We start from the raw sequence: 14,157 nt of genomic DNA, 5'->3' as shown, positions 1-14,157 counted from the left end.
TGAAAGATATAAATATATATCGCTGCATAATTACCGGTCGCTGCCTCGAGGTGAACCAAGATGGCCGCGTCGCCGGAAACGCCGAACACGAAGGGCCGGAGCCGGATACACGTCACCGCGTCAGTCCGGCGCGTCATGAGCGTCGGAACGGAGGCCGGTCACTCGTCCACCAATCAGAAGAGCGACGCAGCGAGAAACGGGTAAGCCTGGATACAACAAAAATATAGGTAGACTGGCACATACACATACAACAATCAAATAATGTCAACTTGGCCATGGCCCCCAGTGAGACCCCAAAAAACAGTGATAGACACGATGACATAAATGTAAGTAAATTGTGAGAGAACATGGATGAGTAATACATAACTTTGAAATGTCACAAAAATATTATTAGAGGACGTAAGCACAACGATCATAAGTTACCAAACGTGTTGTTATAAAATGAATAAATAAATACAACGTACATGTGAGTGAGGAGAGTTGTGTGTGTGAGTGAAAGAAAATTGATTTTAATGCAAAATGCAGGTTGGACAGTGAGTGAAATGAAAAATAAGAAAAATGTGAGAATCAAAAGTGATAGAAAATAATAAAATAAATAGTGATGGTGTGATGAGAAGAATTATTTTTTGGACAAAGAATCCACTGTGCAATAAAGGGTAATGTGAGACCATGTGAACAATGTATATTATAATGCATTACAAAGTGCAATATGAAAAGAGTAGAATAAGATATTTATTCATATAAACATACAGTCATAAGAACTTTTATGGATAAACAATAATAGAACACTGATTATTGTATTAACCCCTTAAGGACTGAGCCTGTTTTGGCCTTAAGGACACAGCCTATTTTTGCAAATCTGACATGTGTCACTTTATGTGGTAATAACTCCAGAATGCTTTTGCCTATCCAAGCGATTCTGAGATTGTTTTCTCGTGACATGTTATACTTTATGATACTGAAAAAATGTCGTCGTTAAATTCAATATTTATTTGTAAAAAACACCAAAATTTAGAGAAAATTTGCAAAAATCTGCATTTTTCTAAATTGTAATGTATCTGCTTGTAAAACAGATCGTAATACCACACAAAATATTTAATAGTTAACATTACCCATATGTCTACTTTATGTTTGCATCGTTTTTTGAACGTGCTTTTATTTTTCTATGTCCTCACAAGGCTTAGAACTTTAATTTTCAAGAAAATTTCAAAAGGCTATTTTTTCAGGGACCAGTTCAGTTCTGAAGTGGCTTTGAGGGCCTTATATATTAGAAACCCCCTATAAAACACCCCATTTAAAAACTGCACCCCTCAAAGTATTCAAAACCACATTTAAAATTATTTTAACCCTTTAGGCGTTTCACAGGAAATAAAGCAAAGTAGAGGTGAAATTTACAAATTTAAATTTTTTTTTACGAAATTCATTTGTAATACAGTTTTTTCTGTAACACAGAAGGTTTTACCAGAGAAATGCAACTCAATATTTATTGCCCAGATTCTGCAATTTTTAGAAATATTTCACATGTGGCCCTAGTGTGGTAATGGACTGAAATACCGGCCTCAGAAGCAAAGGAGCACCTGGTGGATTTTGGGGCCTCTATTTTATTAGAATATATTTTAGGCACCATGTCAGGTTTGAAGAGGTCTTGTGTGCCAAAACAGTGGAAACCCCCCAAAAGTGACCCCATTTTGGAAACTACACCCCTCAGGGAATTTTTCAAGAGGTATAGTTAGCATTTTTAGCCCACAGGTGTTTTGCTAAATTTATTGGAACTGGCCTGTGAAAATGAAAATCTACTTTTTTTCTGAAAAAACATACGATGTTTTAGTTTTTACAAGGAATAAAGGAGAAAAAGCACCCCAACATTTGTAAAGCAATGTCTTACGATTATGGCAATACCCCATATGTGGTAATAAACTGCTGTTTGGACCCACGGCAGGGCTCAGAAGGGAACGAGGGCCATTTGGATTTTGGAGCGCAGATTTTGCTGGAATGGTTTTCGGTGCCATGTCGGGTTTGCAAAGCCCTGGAGGGACCAAAACAGTGGAAACTCCCCAAAAGTGACCCCATTTTGGAAACGACACCCCTCAAGGAATTTTTCAAGATGTATAGTTAGCATTTTTAGCCCACAGGTTTTTTGCTAAATTTATTGGAACTGGTCTGTGAAAATTAAAATCGACTTTTTTTCTGAAAAAACATACGATGTTTTAGATTTTACAAGCAATAAAGGAGAAAAAGCACCCCAACGTTTGTAAAGCAATGTCTCTCGATTATGGCAATACCCCATATGTGGTAATAAACTGCTGTTTGGACCCACGGCAGGGCTCAGAAGGGAACGAGGGCCATTTGGATTTTGGAGCGCAGATTTTGCTGCATTGGTTTTCGGTGCCATGTCGTGTTTGCAAAGCCCTGGAGGGACCATAACAGTGGAAACTCCCCAAAAGTGACCCCATTTTGTAAACTACACCCCTTAAGGAATTTTTCTAGGGGTATAGTGTGCATTTTGACCCTACACGGTTTTTGCTGAATTTATGGGAATTATGCAGTGAAATTGAAAATCTAAATTTTTTCTAATAAAATGTAGTTTTAGCTCAGATTTTTTCATTTTTACAACAGATAAAGGTGAAAAAACACCCCAATATTTGTAAAGCAAACTCTTCTGAGCACAGCAATACCCCATATGTGGTAATAAACTGCTGTTTGGACACATGGCGGAAGTTAGAAAGAACGGAGCACCATTTGACTTTTGGAGCTCAAGTTTTGCTGGAATGGTTTGCGGCCCCATGTCACATTTGCAAAGCCACTGAGGGGCCAAAATAGTGCAAACCCGGCAAAAGTGACCCCATTTGGGAAACTATACCCCTCGTGGAATTTATCTAGTGGTATAGTGAACATTTTGACCCCACAGTTTTTTTGCTGAATTATTGGGATTATGCAGTGAAAATGAAAAATCTACATTCTTTCCACTAAAATGTTGAATTGTTTTCATTTTCACAAGGAATAAAGAAGAAAAAGCACCCCAACAATTGTAAAGCAATTTCTCCCGAGTACGGCAATACCCCATATGTGGTTATAAACTGCTGCTTGGATACACCGCAGGGCTCAGAATGGCAGGAGTGCTACTTGGCATGTAGATTTTGGTTGATTGTTTTTTGGGCGCCATGTCGCATTTGCAGAGCCCCTGAGGTACCCGTACAGTAGAAACCCCTGAGAAGTGACTCCATTTTGGAAACTTTACCCCTCAGGGTAATCAGCTAGGGTGTACTGACCATTTTGATCCCACAGGTGTTTCATAGATTGTATTAGAATGAGGCAGTATGAAAATGAAAAATTATGGGGTAATAGGAGAAAAAACAACACATAATTTGTTACCCAATTTCTCCCGAGTAATACCCCATGTGTGGCCCTAAACTGCTGTTTGGGCACATGGCAGAGGTCAAAATGGAAGGAGTGCCATGTGGCTTTTAGAGCACAGATTTTGCTGGACTGGTGTAGGGGCGCCATGTCGCATTTGCAGAGCGTTCTTAGGTACCAGAGTAGAGTGTAAAACCATGAGAAGTGACCCCATTTTGTAAACTACACCCGTCAAGGCATTTATCATTTGCCTGGACATATGACAGGGCTTAGGAGTGAAAGGCGCATGTGAGGCCTATTTTGGTGATTTTCGCAGCATTAGCCCACAACGGCAGGGCTCTGAGGTCAAATAGTAAAACAAACCCCCCAAGTAGTGACCCCCATTTTGGAAACTGCACCCCTCAAGGCATTTTGACCACATAGGTTTTTTTTTTCTATTAGAAATGAATGCTCAGTGGATGGTGCAAAGTGAAAATTGCAAATTTCCACAGGTATGTGCCATTTTAGTGCACAATATTTTGTGCCCAGTTCGTGCCACTGAAGACAAATACCTCAAACTGTTAAGCGGGTTCTCCCGGGTATGGCGATGCCATATATGTGGACGTACACTGCTGCTTGGGCACGCTGCAGGGCGCACCATTTGGCTTTTGGAGCGTGGATTTTGCTCGCTAGTTGTTTTGTTTGGGGTTTTGCTGGTATTTCAGTTATGATGTGGGGGCATATGTAAGCTGTGCGGAGAACATCAGGGTATAATAAGAGAGTATAATAATGGGGTAAATAAATAATTATCTACAGATGTGTGGCCGGTGTCGCACTGATAAATGGCGCCCGATCTTATCCGCTTTTGGACACTTTGCACATTTTGCATCGCCGTATTCTGAGAGCCAAAACGTCTTTATTTTTTCTCCACCGGAGCCGTGTGAGGGTTTATTTGTTGTGGGACAATCTGTAGATTTAATTGGTACCATTTTGGGGTACATGTGATTTTTTGATCACTTTGTATTTCATTTTTTTGGCAAGCAAGGTGACCAAAAACCTGCAATTCTGATGTTTTTTATTATTTCTTTTTTTCGGCGTTCGCCATGCGCTATGAATGACTATTTTACTTTGTTCTGCGGGTCGGTACGATTACGGCGATACCAGATGTATATAGTTTTGATTATGCTTTGAAGCGTCTGCACGATAAAATCACTTTTGTTTCAAATAATTTATTTTTGGTGTCACCGTATTCTGAGAGCCATAACTTTTTTATTTTTCCGTCAAAAAAGCGGTGGGAGAGCTTGTTTTTTGCGGGACGAGCTGCGTTTTTTAATGGTATAATTTTGGGGTACATGCAAGTTTTAGATCCCTTTTTTTATTCTGTTTTGCGAGGGGTAGTGACTAACAAACAGCGATTCTGGAATAGTTTTTTATTAAAAAATTTTACGGTGTTCATCGTACGGGTAAAATAGCATGATATTTTTATAGTTTGGGTCATTACGGACGCGGGGATACCACATATGTGTACTTTTTTTATGTTTTTTGGTTATCCTATAATAAAAGACTTATTATAGGAAAAAAGGTAGTTATAGTGTTTTTTAACATGAAACTTATTTTTTTTTACTTTTTTATAACATTTTTATTAACATGTTTTAACTTTTTTTTTTTGTCCCACTAGGGAACTTGAAGACATGAAGCCCTGATCGCTATTCTAATATACTGCACTACCTACATAGTGCAGTGTATTAGAACTGTCAGCTATTCACTGACAGCAAGCCTATTAGGCTTCGCCTCCCGGCGGGGCCTAATAGGCTTCCGTACTAGGAATCGATTGTTAGGCTATGGTTGCCATAGCAACCATCGAACACCCGCGGGTGCCGATGGTTGTCATTTGCAACCATAGGGTACGATCTAATCACTTAGATGCAGCGATAGCTGCATCTAAGGTGTTAATCGGCCGGATCGGAGCCTTGCTCCGGTCCTGGCCGTTAGGGCAGGATGTCAGCTGTCACAAACAGCTGACACCCGCGCCCATGGCAACCATCGTGGTTGCCGACAGGCTACAAGACACTTCGATGCATCGATCACGTTGATCGATGCATCAAAGGGGTTAATCGGCCGGATCGGAGCCTAGCTTCGGTCCTGGCCGTTGCAGAGGGGTGTCGGACAGCTGATTCCCGGCGGTGATATCGCTGGCTCAGCTTCTGAGCCAGCGCCATCACATACACTACGTCATGGAGCTGTGATTGGTCAGTCTGCTTTGACTGACCAATCACAGCGATCGCCGGCAGGAGACCGCTGTGAATGGTCCCCTGCCGTCTTACTCTGCCGGTCAACTGTCATAAACAGTTGACGGCACAGTTCTGTCACCTTGTCCTTTGACAGGGTGACAGTTTTTAGCCAGGACGCGCCGGTATGTCCTTGTGCCTTAAAGCACTTCAATGCAGGACGTACCGGTGCGTCCTGGTGCGCTAAGGGGTTAAGGACAAAATGACCATGACAACAAAGATAAAAGCAATCTCCATAATGATTGGTCAATGAGCACCACAAAAGGACAAAATAAATAGTAATACACAAGAACATCCCAAAAAAGTAGAAAAGCATAAAGTCCGGATGTAATGAAAAAGACTCATGTTAGAGGTCTAATCTGTAAAAGACAAATATGGAAAATGTTAAAACCATAAAAACACAAAAAAATCCTTTATGTACAAACAATAAGAAAATCCAACACCACTAAAAGCTGCTGACAGTCAGAGAAATGATGAAAACCCTGCGGTCTCATTGAGGCCTGTGGGGTGCAAGGTTTGGAGCCTCCAAATGCACTTGCATTCCCTCTGTAATAAACGTTTTTTGCGGTCGCCTCCACGCATATCAAGGTTAATGTGGTCGATGCCCCTAATGTTCAACATCTTAGAGCTGCAAGCATGGTATAGTCGGAAATGTCTAGGGATTGTTTTAAGCTGTTCAACATCGTCTGCGGTTTTCGCGTTTTCGATGTCCCTGACATGCTCCCTGACCCTTAAACGCAACTCACGAGTGGTGATGCCTACATATATCTTTGGACATGGGCAAGTGGCATAATAGATGACTCCTTTAGTACTACAGGATATAGGCCAACAAATCTTAAAACTATTGTTGCCACTGGAGTCCACAAAATTCTCCGAACGCTCGACATAATCTTACACTAATATCTTTCACACTTGGAATCCCTGTTTTTTGGATACTCCATGACAATTGGCTGGCTCCTCCCTTAAAAGTGGTACATGCACTGTCCAACGCCACCCCCAGACGAAGGCAGTTGCGCCGAAACGCGCGTTGGGGCAGACATCTTGCTGTGCACTCTAGCCTGGACCTATTATGGGTATGTTCAGTTGTTGTCACCTGCTGCAAACATTTTTCATACGTTAGCATTGTCTATTTTCTTTCCGTGTCTTTCATATGTACTTGGTTACTCATTCCTATACCATTTTATATGGCATATGTTTATTTATTTATTTCATGTAACTATAAGGCAGAACTTAGCTTGCAGACGCATCCATTGTTAGGTTATGCCACCAGGCACTTATTATTCATGTCTACATGGCTTATTCATTCTGTAAATTGCATGGCTTGTATGTCCTTTTTAACCTGTCGGTTTATGGATTCTTTTTAACAGGTTCCCGACCGCTGGCTGTATTTATACGGCCAACGGTCAGGGTCTCTGAAGTCCGCCGTATAGACTAATTACGGCGGCACTTCAGAGACTGTGCAAGCGCGATCGCGTGCACACAGCTCTATGCCCTGGCTGTTGCTAACAGCCATGGGCACTGAGCAGAATGTCAGGGGCCAATCTTTTGGCCCCTGAATATGTGATCGCTGTGACAACCAATCACAGCGATCACATGCTATTGTACGTATAAAACAGTGTGCAAGCGATCGCGTGCACACAGCCCTGTGCCCACACTGTTACCAACAGCTCTGGGCACTGGGCAGAGTATCAGGGACCAATCTGATGGTCCCTGAACATGTGGTGGCTGTGAAAACCTATAACAGCGACCACATTTGTTTTATTTTGACTTTTCTGGCAGCAAATCTCCTGCCTCTTTTTCTTCTCCTCAAACATTGTTTCAGTGTGAGGAGAAGAAGAGACTCGGGAGAATTGCTGCCAGAAGATTACAGTTACAGTTACACAAAACATACAGTTACACTATAAAACATTCTCTGTATAGATAGATTTCTATCTATCTATACAATCTATCCATCTATCTTTTTTTCTATCTACCTTTCTTTCTTTTATTCTATTAGAATAGGCAGGTAGGGAGTATATAATTATATATATATCCACATATATATAATATATATAGCAATAGCGGTTTATTTTTTTGTTAGCGGTAGTGTAGATATATATAGCAGTTAGTTTGTGTGTTTTATATAAAAAAAAAAAAAAAAAAAAAAAATTTGTTTAGTTAGTGTTAGTGTTGGTGACGTTATGGCGAGGAAGTTGTTTAGCACCGAGGAGGCATACGCCATGCTGTGGTCTGAGTCGTAGACCGCATCAGGGATGGCGTCAGAGATGGAACCTGTTTTGGGCAGTGACGATGATAGCGTCACTTCAGGTTCATCTTCAGGGGATGTTGTCCCTGATGCAGTTGAAACTGCAGAACATGAAAGCGCAGGGCCAAGTAGCGCTGTAGCACGTGACAGCCTGGTCCCTCCAGTCCAGGCTCTTGTATGGGCACCTGCCTCATCTTTTGGGCCTAGAATCCACGGATTTACTGCCACTCCTGGCATAACCGTGGACAATACAAATTTTGACCAAATGGATTACTTCCATTTATTTATAACGGATGACATCCTAAATCAGATTGTCCACGAAACAAATTTATATGCCACTCAATATATAAGGCAGAAACCTTCATCTACCCATGCCAGAGATTGGACGCCCACCAATTTGCAGGAATTAAAACATTTTTTGGGGCTCACCCTAAATATGGGTATTGTCAAAAAGCCCTCCATTAGGTCTCACTGGTCAACAAGACCCGCCCAAGCCACCCCAGTATATTCTGCAGTAATGCCCAGGTCTCGTTATGAGACAATAATGAGGTTCCTCCACTTCAACGACAACGCACAGGCCCCCCCAAGTACCGATGCAAACCGGGATCGGTTGTTCAAAATTAGACCACTGATAAATTCCCTGAATAATTTATTTCTGCAACTCTACACCCCTGAGCAGAATGTAAGTGTGGACGAATCCCTCCTCAACTTCCATGGCAGACTTAGCTTTCGCCAATATCTACCTTCCAAAAGGGCAAGATATGGCGTTAAGCTCTACAAATTGTGTGAAAGCGGGTCAGGATATACCACCGCCTTCAGGATTTATGAAGGGCGGGACCGCACAATAAATGTTCCTGGATGCCCCCCTGATCTTTCCACCAGCAGCAAAATTGTGTGGGAGATAATGAAGCCTCTGCTTCACAAGGGGTACCACCTGTACTGCGACAACTTTTATTCTAGTATGCCCCTGTTTAGGCATTTGCATGCTGCAAGGACTGGGGCATGTGGTAAAATGCGCAAAATCGAATTGGTTTTCCACAGCAATTAGTGGGGAAGCGCATGGTAAAGGGAGACTCCTGTGCTTATGCATCTGAGGAATTGCTGGCGGTCAAGTTCAGGGATCGCAAAGACGTATATGTGCTAAGCACGATTCATACCGCAGGAACAGTGGCAGTGAGGGAAAGGGGGGCAACATCGGACAAGCACAAACCAGTGAGCGTGTCCGAATATAACAAGTACATGGGGTCGGTGGATTTAAGCGACCAGGTTTTACAGCCCTATTTAGTAAAGCAAAAAACAAAAACCTGGTACAAAAAAGTGGCCATTTATTTGTTACAGGTGGCCATCCACAACTCATTTGTGCTCTACAAAAAAAACAGAGGCAGAGACATGTCACGCGACTGACTGAAAGACACTTCATCAGTCGTATTCCCCCAACACCAACCAGAAGCAACCCCCAGAAAAAGTGCCGCATCTGCAGAAAAGACGGGCACCGCAAAGATTCCCGATATTTCTGTCCCTCGCAACCAGGCCTGTGCATTGAGCCATGTTTTAAAAAATACCACACTGTTCTGAATTATTAGATTTTAGTTAATTCGTTGAAAATATATTTGCCCTACATTACTTTTTTATTTTTCCCCTGATTTTACTCCAAGGGTGAGGGAGGGAATGGGTGGGGGGTGGATGTCATGTTTGATGTTTTCTAAAGTTCATCTGCTGGAGAGCTCCATTTGCATAAACCTGCAATTTCTTATTTTAGAAAACCCCAAAAAATAAATTCCCATTATACCCCTAGATGAATATTTTGGGATTTCTGCTTCAAGAGCAGATATTTTGGACGTGTTATAGAAACTCTGTTGAGTTTTGTAAAACCAGCTTTGAAAAAAAGCGATTTGTGAAATAAGCTTCTTCTATCGTCCGCCCTCCTACTTCTCTATGTGATAATAAGGCCCACATATTTGGTATCCCCGTGCACGGGAGAAGTGGCAGAATGTGAAAGGAGATGAATTTTGGCCGTGGTCTATGCCATGTGTGAAAAATGCTGGTATAAACTGACGCATTTGCTAAAAAATTGCTAATTTTATTTTGATCCATCTTATTCAAGAAACTTTCAGAAGAAAACTGGACTGTCTAAAAATATGATAAACCCCTTGAAGAAAACCTTGTGGGGTCTACTTGCGTGAATGAAGTCATTTATGGGGTGTTTCTAATGTTTCAGCAGCATTAGGCTGTGTTCACACGTGGCGGAATTTCACTTGAATTCCGCTGCGGACAGGGGCGTAGCTAAAGGCTCGTGGGCCCGGGTGCAAGATTTCAACTTGGGCCCCCCCAACCCCTCCCCAAGCAGACCCTGCTCGCGCCTATACGCAGTCGCCTTGCCCAACGGCAGGACCAAAATCTAATTAGGGGAGTACATTATAATAATAGGGACAACATCTCATAGTAATAAATAATATTTTTTTTTTATTGAAAAATAAAAAAAAAATCTTAAGATAAAAATGTAGAGGCCCGGGTACTGGAAGGACACACTGTGGCAGACCTATGAGCAGGAAAAATGTTTGCAGTTAGAAACATTAATAGCATTTTAAAGTGCTCTCTTTAATGTCCGATGTACATAACCTTGTGTTTTATTCATGATCGATCATGAAAATGATGTATGTATGTATATATTACGTAAGAATGGGGTTTACATAATTCCACATGATTAGTGCATCAGGTCATTCAGACAGTATAGAACAGTAATTGTTTGAACATAGTGTCCATATTTTACTTTGTGTTTAGGAGTGAAACAATTAAAGGCCAAAAAAAAAAAACACCACTTACCTTCAATATGGCTCTAAATTCTATAGACGGCAGTCTGTGATCTTCTAGATTCTGAATCTTGGCAACTCAACCAATAACTGGAAAACAAACTCACCTGCAAAATGAAGGAAATTATCAGCATTTGGGTCAAAAATCATAAAGGTATGTTACAAAAAAAACAGAAATTCATTCAAAACAAATGATACTTACTGGTAACTTGAAAGAGGTGAACTGCGTATTTGCTTTGAATATCATTCATGGATAACGAACCCCAAAACAGTAAACAAAACAAGGGAACTGAACAAGTAACGTTGAATGGTCATCCTGTAAAAATAGAAGAAGAGGAACAATGAAGTCTGGAACATATATTAAATATATTAGAAACAGTCTAACGTTTGTAAGCATCTGCCATGACTTAATTCACACAGGAGCAATAAAATGCTATTCTGGTTTAAGAAAAGTTTTTCCAGTAGTCATCTCTGGTGAAATATACATCTATATACAGGGTTTTATCCTGTGGTTTCTAGCTAGGCAGATGCTATACAAACGTATCACTCTGAACCATGCAAAAGATTAGTAAACTGGAACCATGTAACGGAGAACAGGAAACGAGTTAGTATAAACCGTTTAACTAGGTGAAACTCAAAACTTCCAAACCGATATAAAACTGGTCACACTGAACTGGTAAACTGTATACTCACAAATCCTACTGAAAGGTATGTCTCCGTGCTTTGGCCTCAGAAAACTTGTCAATCATGCTCTGTATATCAAGCTTTCTAGCCCTCTCACTTTCAACACTTAGTAGAGCAAGATGACTTAGTCTCTGTTGAGACATTGTACTCCTAAGGTAATTTTTGATCAGTTTTAACTTTGAAAATGATCGTTCTGCTGATGCTACGGTCACTGGCAGAGTAAGAAAAAGCAGAAGTGCTATGCAGACATCAGGTAGAGTGGAAGCCAATCCAGAGCTGTCAACCAACAGGAGAGTAGCTAGATCTCGAACAGATGAAGATCTTTTGATATCCTCTGGAAGCGCAGACCGGAAACTTAACAACTGACCAGGAAAATCATTGGATAAGTCATCCTGGTAGAAGTCTTGCAATTTTGTTGCTTCTTTGAAGACTACATCATCAGATTCTCCTGAAAGTGTTGCTGGTTGCAGAATTTTGAACCTCTGTAGAACAGTATTCATGGCAGAAAACCGGTTTTGCAGCTGATTTATAACAATATCCAAACATTGGTAAAAGACTGTGGTTTTGAATCTTTCTTCCGGGTCCTGTAATCTTTCATCCAAACACAGCTCATCAAAGTGTCGCTTCACTTTCTTCACTCTTTTATTTACAAACTTTGCTTGGATGCCCCATGTTTCTGCTAGAGTTACTGATGTCGTTTTTGCCTCGTCATAATTATTTTGAAAGTCGCTGAGCACTTGAGTAGCATTATCTACCAGTTTGGTTGCAGTACAAAGATCCATGTCTTTTGACTGCAACATTTTAGAAACCAAATTAACATTTTCTAAAACTTTGGCTTGCAGGACAATTATGAAAATAAAATGGAAGGATTCCATTTTTGCCTTCAATGCGCTAGCCTCATCTCTCTCTTTTGGCTTGGTGGAAACAATAATAATTTTAGACAAAGCCTGTAAGATATCCTGAAACCTAAATCTTAGAGCTAGTACAGAATCATATCCAGAAGCCCATCTTGTTGGGCAAAGTTGTTTTAAAGTTATGGAGGATTCAGAGGTAAAGGATGCTAAAAATGCCCATCTCTTCACACTGTCACCAAAGAAAGTATATAGAGACTGAACAGTGTCAAAAAAAATAGCAATTTCAGGTATATTTAGAACTTCATCCTGCAAAACTAAATTGAGGTTATGGGCAGCGCAATGTATATAAAGAGCATTCTTTTCTTTGCTGAGAATGCGAGCCTGAACACCAGTGTAAATGCCACTCATGGTGGCGGCTCCATCATAACCCTGGCCTCTGCATTTTGATAGATCCAGACCTTTCTTCTCTAAGGATTCTATAATGGTCTTTTCGAGGCCAGCTGCTGTTTGATCCTCAACAGACTGGAAACCTAAAAAGGCTTCCTCTATTTTAATACTGGATGCTCGAAAGTTTTCATCTCTCTCAACAACGACGTATCTAATCACCTGACTGAGTTGATCAATTTTCCCAATGTCTTGAGTTGTATCCATTATGATAGAATAAAACTGTGACTTCTGGATTTCAGAAATTATCTCCTCCTCCACTTTGCTTGCAAGAAGACTAATCAGTTCATTCTGTATTTGTGGACTAAGATATTTCACTGTTCCTTGGGGTCTCTGCAAAAGGTCCTTTAGTACAGGATCATATTCAGCGAGTAACTCAATTATGGTGAGAAAATTGCCATTGTTCACCTCCCCTAGTTTTTCCCTGTGACCACGAAAAGCAAGGTTGGCCATAGCCATTGTTAATGTAACACTAACAATCCTATGTAAAGCTTGTCTCCAAAATGTGCTCTCTCTCCTTATTTTTTTTTCATTTTCCTCATCTATGGTTTTATTACGTCTCCATTGGTCATACACTATACATGCCTCTATGTGGGATTGACTAGTTTCATGGATTTTGATTTTTGGGGACAACCTTTGCCACTTCTGGATACCTTTTGCCCATGCTGGTTCAAATCCCTGTCTCTTGTGATCTCCAAACAACCAGCAAGGCTCACAATAGGCTGCATTAAGTCTGGGCGAATAACACAGCCAGGTAACAGGTATTTTTAGGCCTGTTTTAGTGACTCTCTCATAGAAACTTGCCGAGAAACACCTTCCATCTATTTTATCTCTAGGAAACGGCCCTTGTGGTCTGCATGGACCATTACTTATAATAAATCTTTTAACATTTCCATCTTGAATGGTAATAGGGTAATGGCCTCTGTCTGTTACGTGTTCCTCGGATAGAACACCTTCAATAAGGCTAGACTGTGAAGTTGACTCTGACACAGACTGACTTTCCATCTGTTCCTCTGTTGTACTTGAGCTACAGCCTGCATGTACACTTGTTACACTCTCCTGCAATGAACTCTGTACAATACTGCCAGGACTTACATCTACATCTTCTATTGATGAAGTTTCTTCAGTTGTACTGTGAGAGGCAGATGATGTACTTGCATCTCCAGTTGCTTTAAAGAAACTACATATTTTTGGTAGTTTGGCATATTTCTCTTCTTCTTCCCTCTTCTTTTTGCGCTTTTGAGCACCACTCAAAGCATAGTGAGACATGATGCAGTTATATAAAAAAAAATTGTTCTGTGAAAAAATATACTTTTTTTTTATACTGCATGACAAAATGCATATCTCTGGTAGAATAATAACTATATAATCTATAATAAAGCAGCATATGTACAATAGGCCCATATGAAGAAAGTGCTGTCCGTATACAATCCACAATTGCAGATAGTATAGGACGCATTCTATCCTATTGGTCAATGCACACAACCATGGTTTCCACG

The 14,157-nt window shown here is 40.7% G+C and overlaps 1 long non-coding RNA gene across 1 annotated transcript; it reads right to left on the bottom strand.

The window, feature by feature from the left end:
- Window positions 1-10,367: 10,367 nt before the first annotated feature.
- On the bottom strand, window positions 10,368-11,888 carry LOC142748203 (uncharacterized). Its single transcript, XR_012882177.1, has 3 exons — window positions 10,879-11,888; window positions 10,690-10,783; window positions 10,368-10,405 (listed from the first exon to the last, which is right to left on the bottom strand). It is a non-coding gene; the product is annotated as an uncharacterized LOC142748203 (long non-coding RNA).
- Between the last annotated feature and the right edge of the window lie 2,269 nt (window positions 11,889-14,157).

Source organism: Rhinoderma darwinii, chromosome 3 (genome assembly GCF_050947455.1).
Source record: "Rhinoderma darwinii isolate aRhiDar2 chromosome 3, aRhiDar2.hap1, whole genome shotgun sequence".
In the NCBI taxonomy this organism is placed as follows: Eukaryota; Metazoa; Chordata; class Amphibia; order Anura; family Rhinodermatidae; genus Rhinoderma; species Rhinoderma darwinii.
Note: the sequence above shows the minus strand (reverse complement) of the source record. Positions and strands in the feature narration are given on the sequence as shown.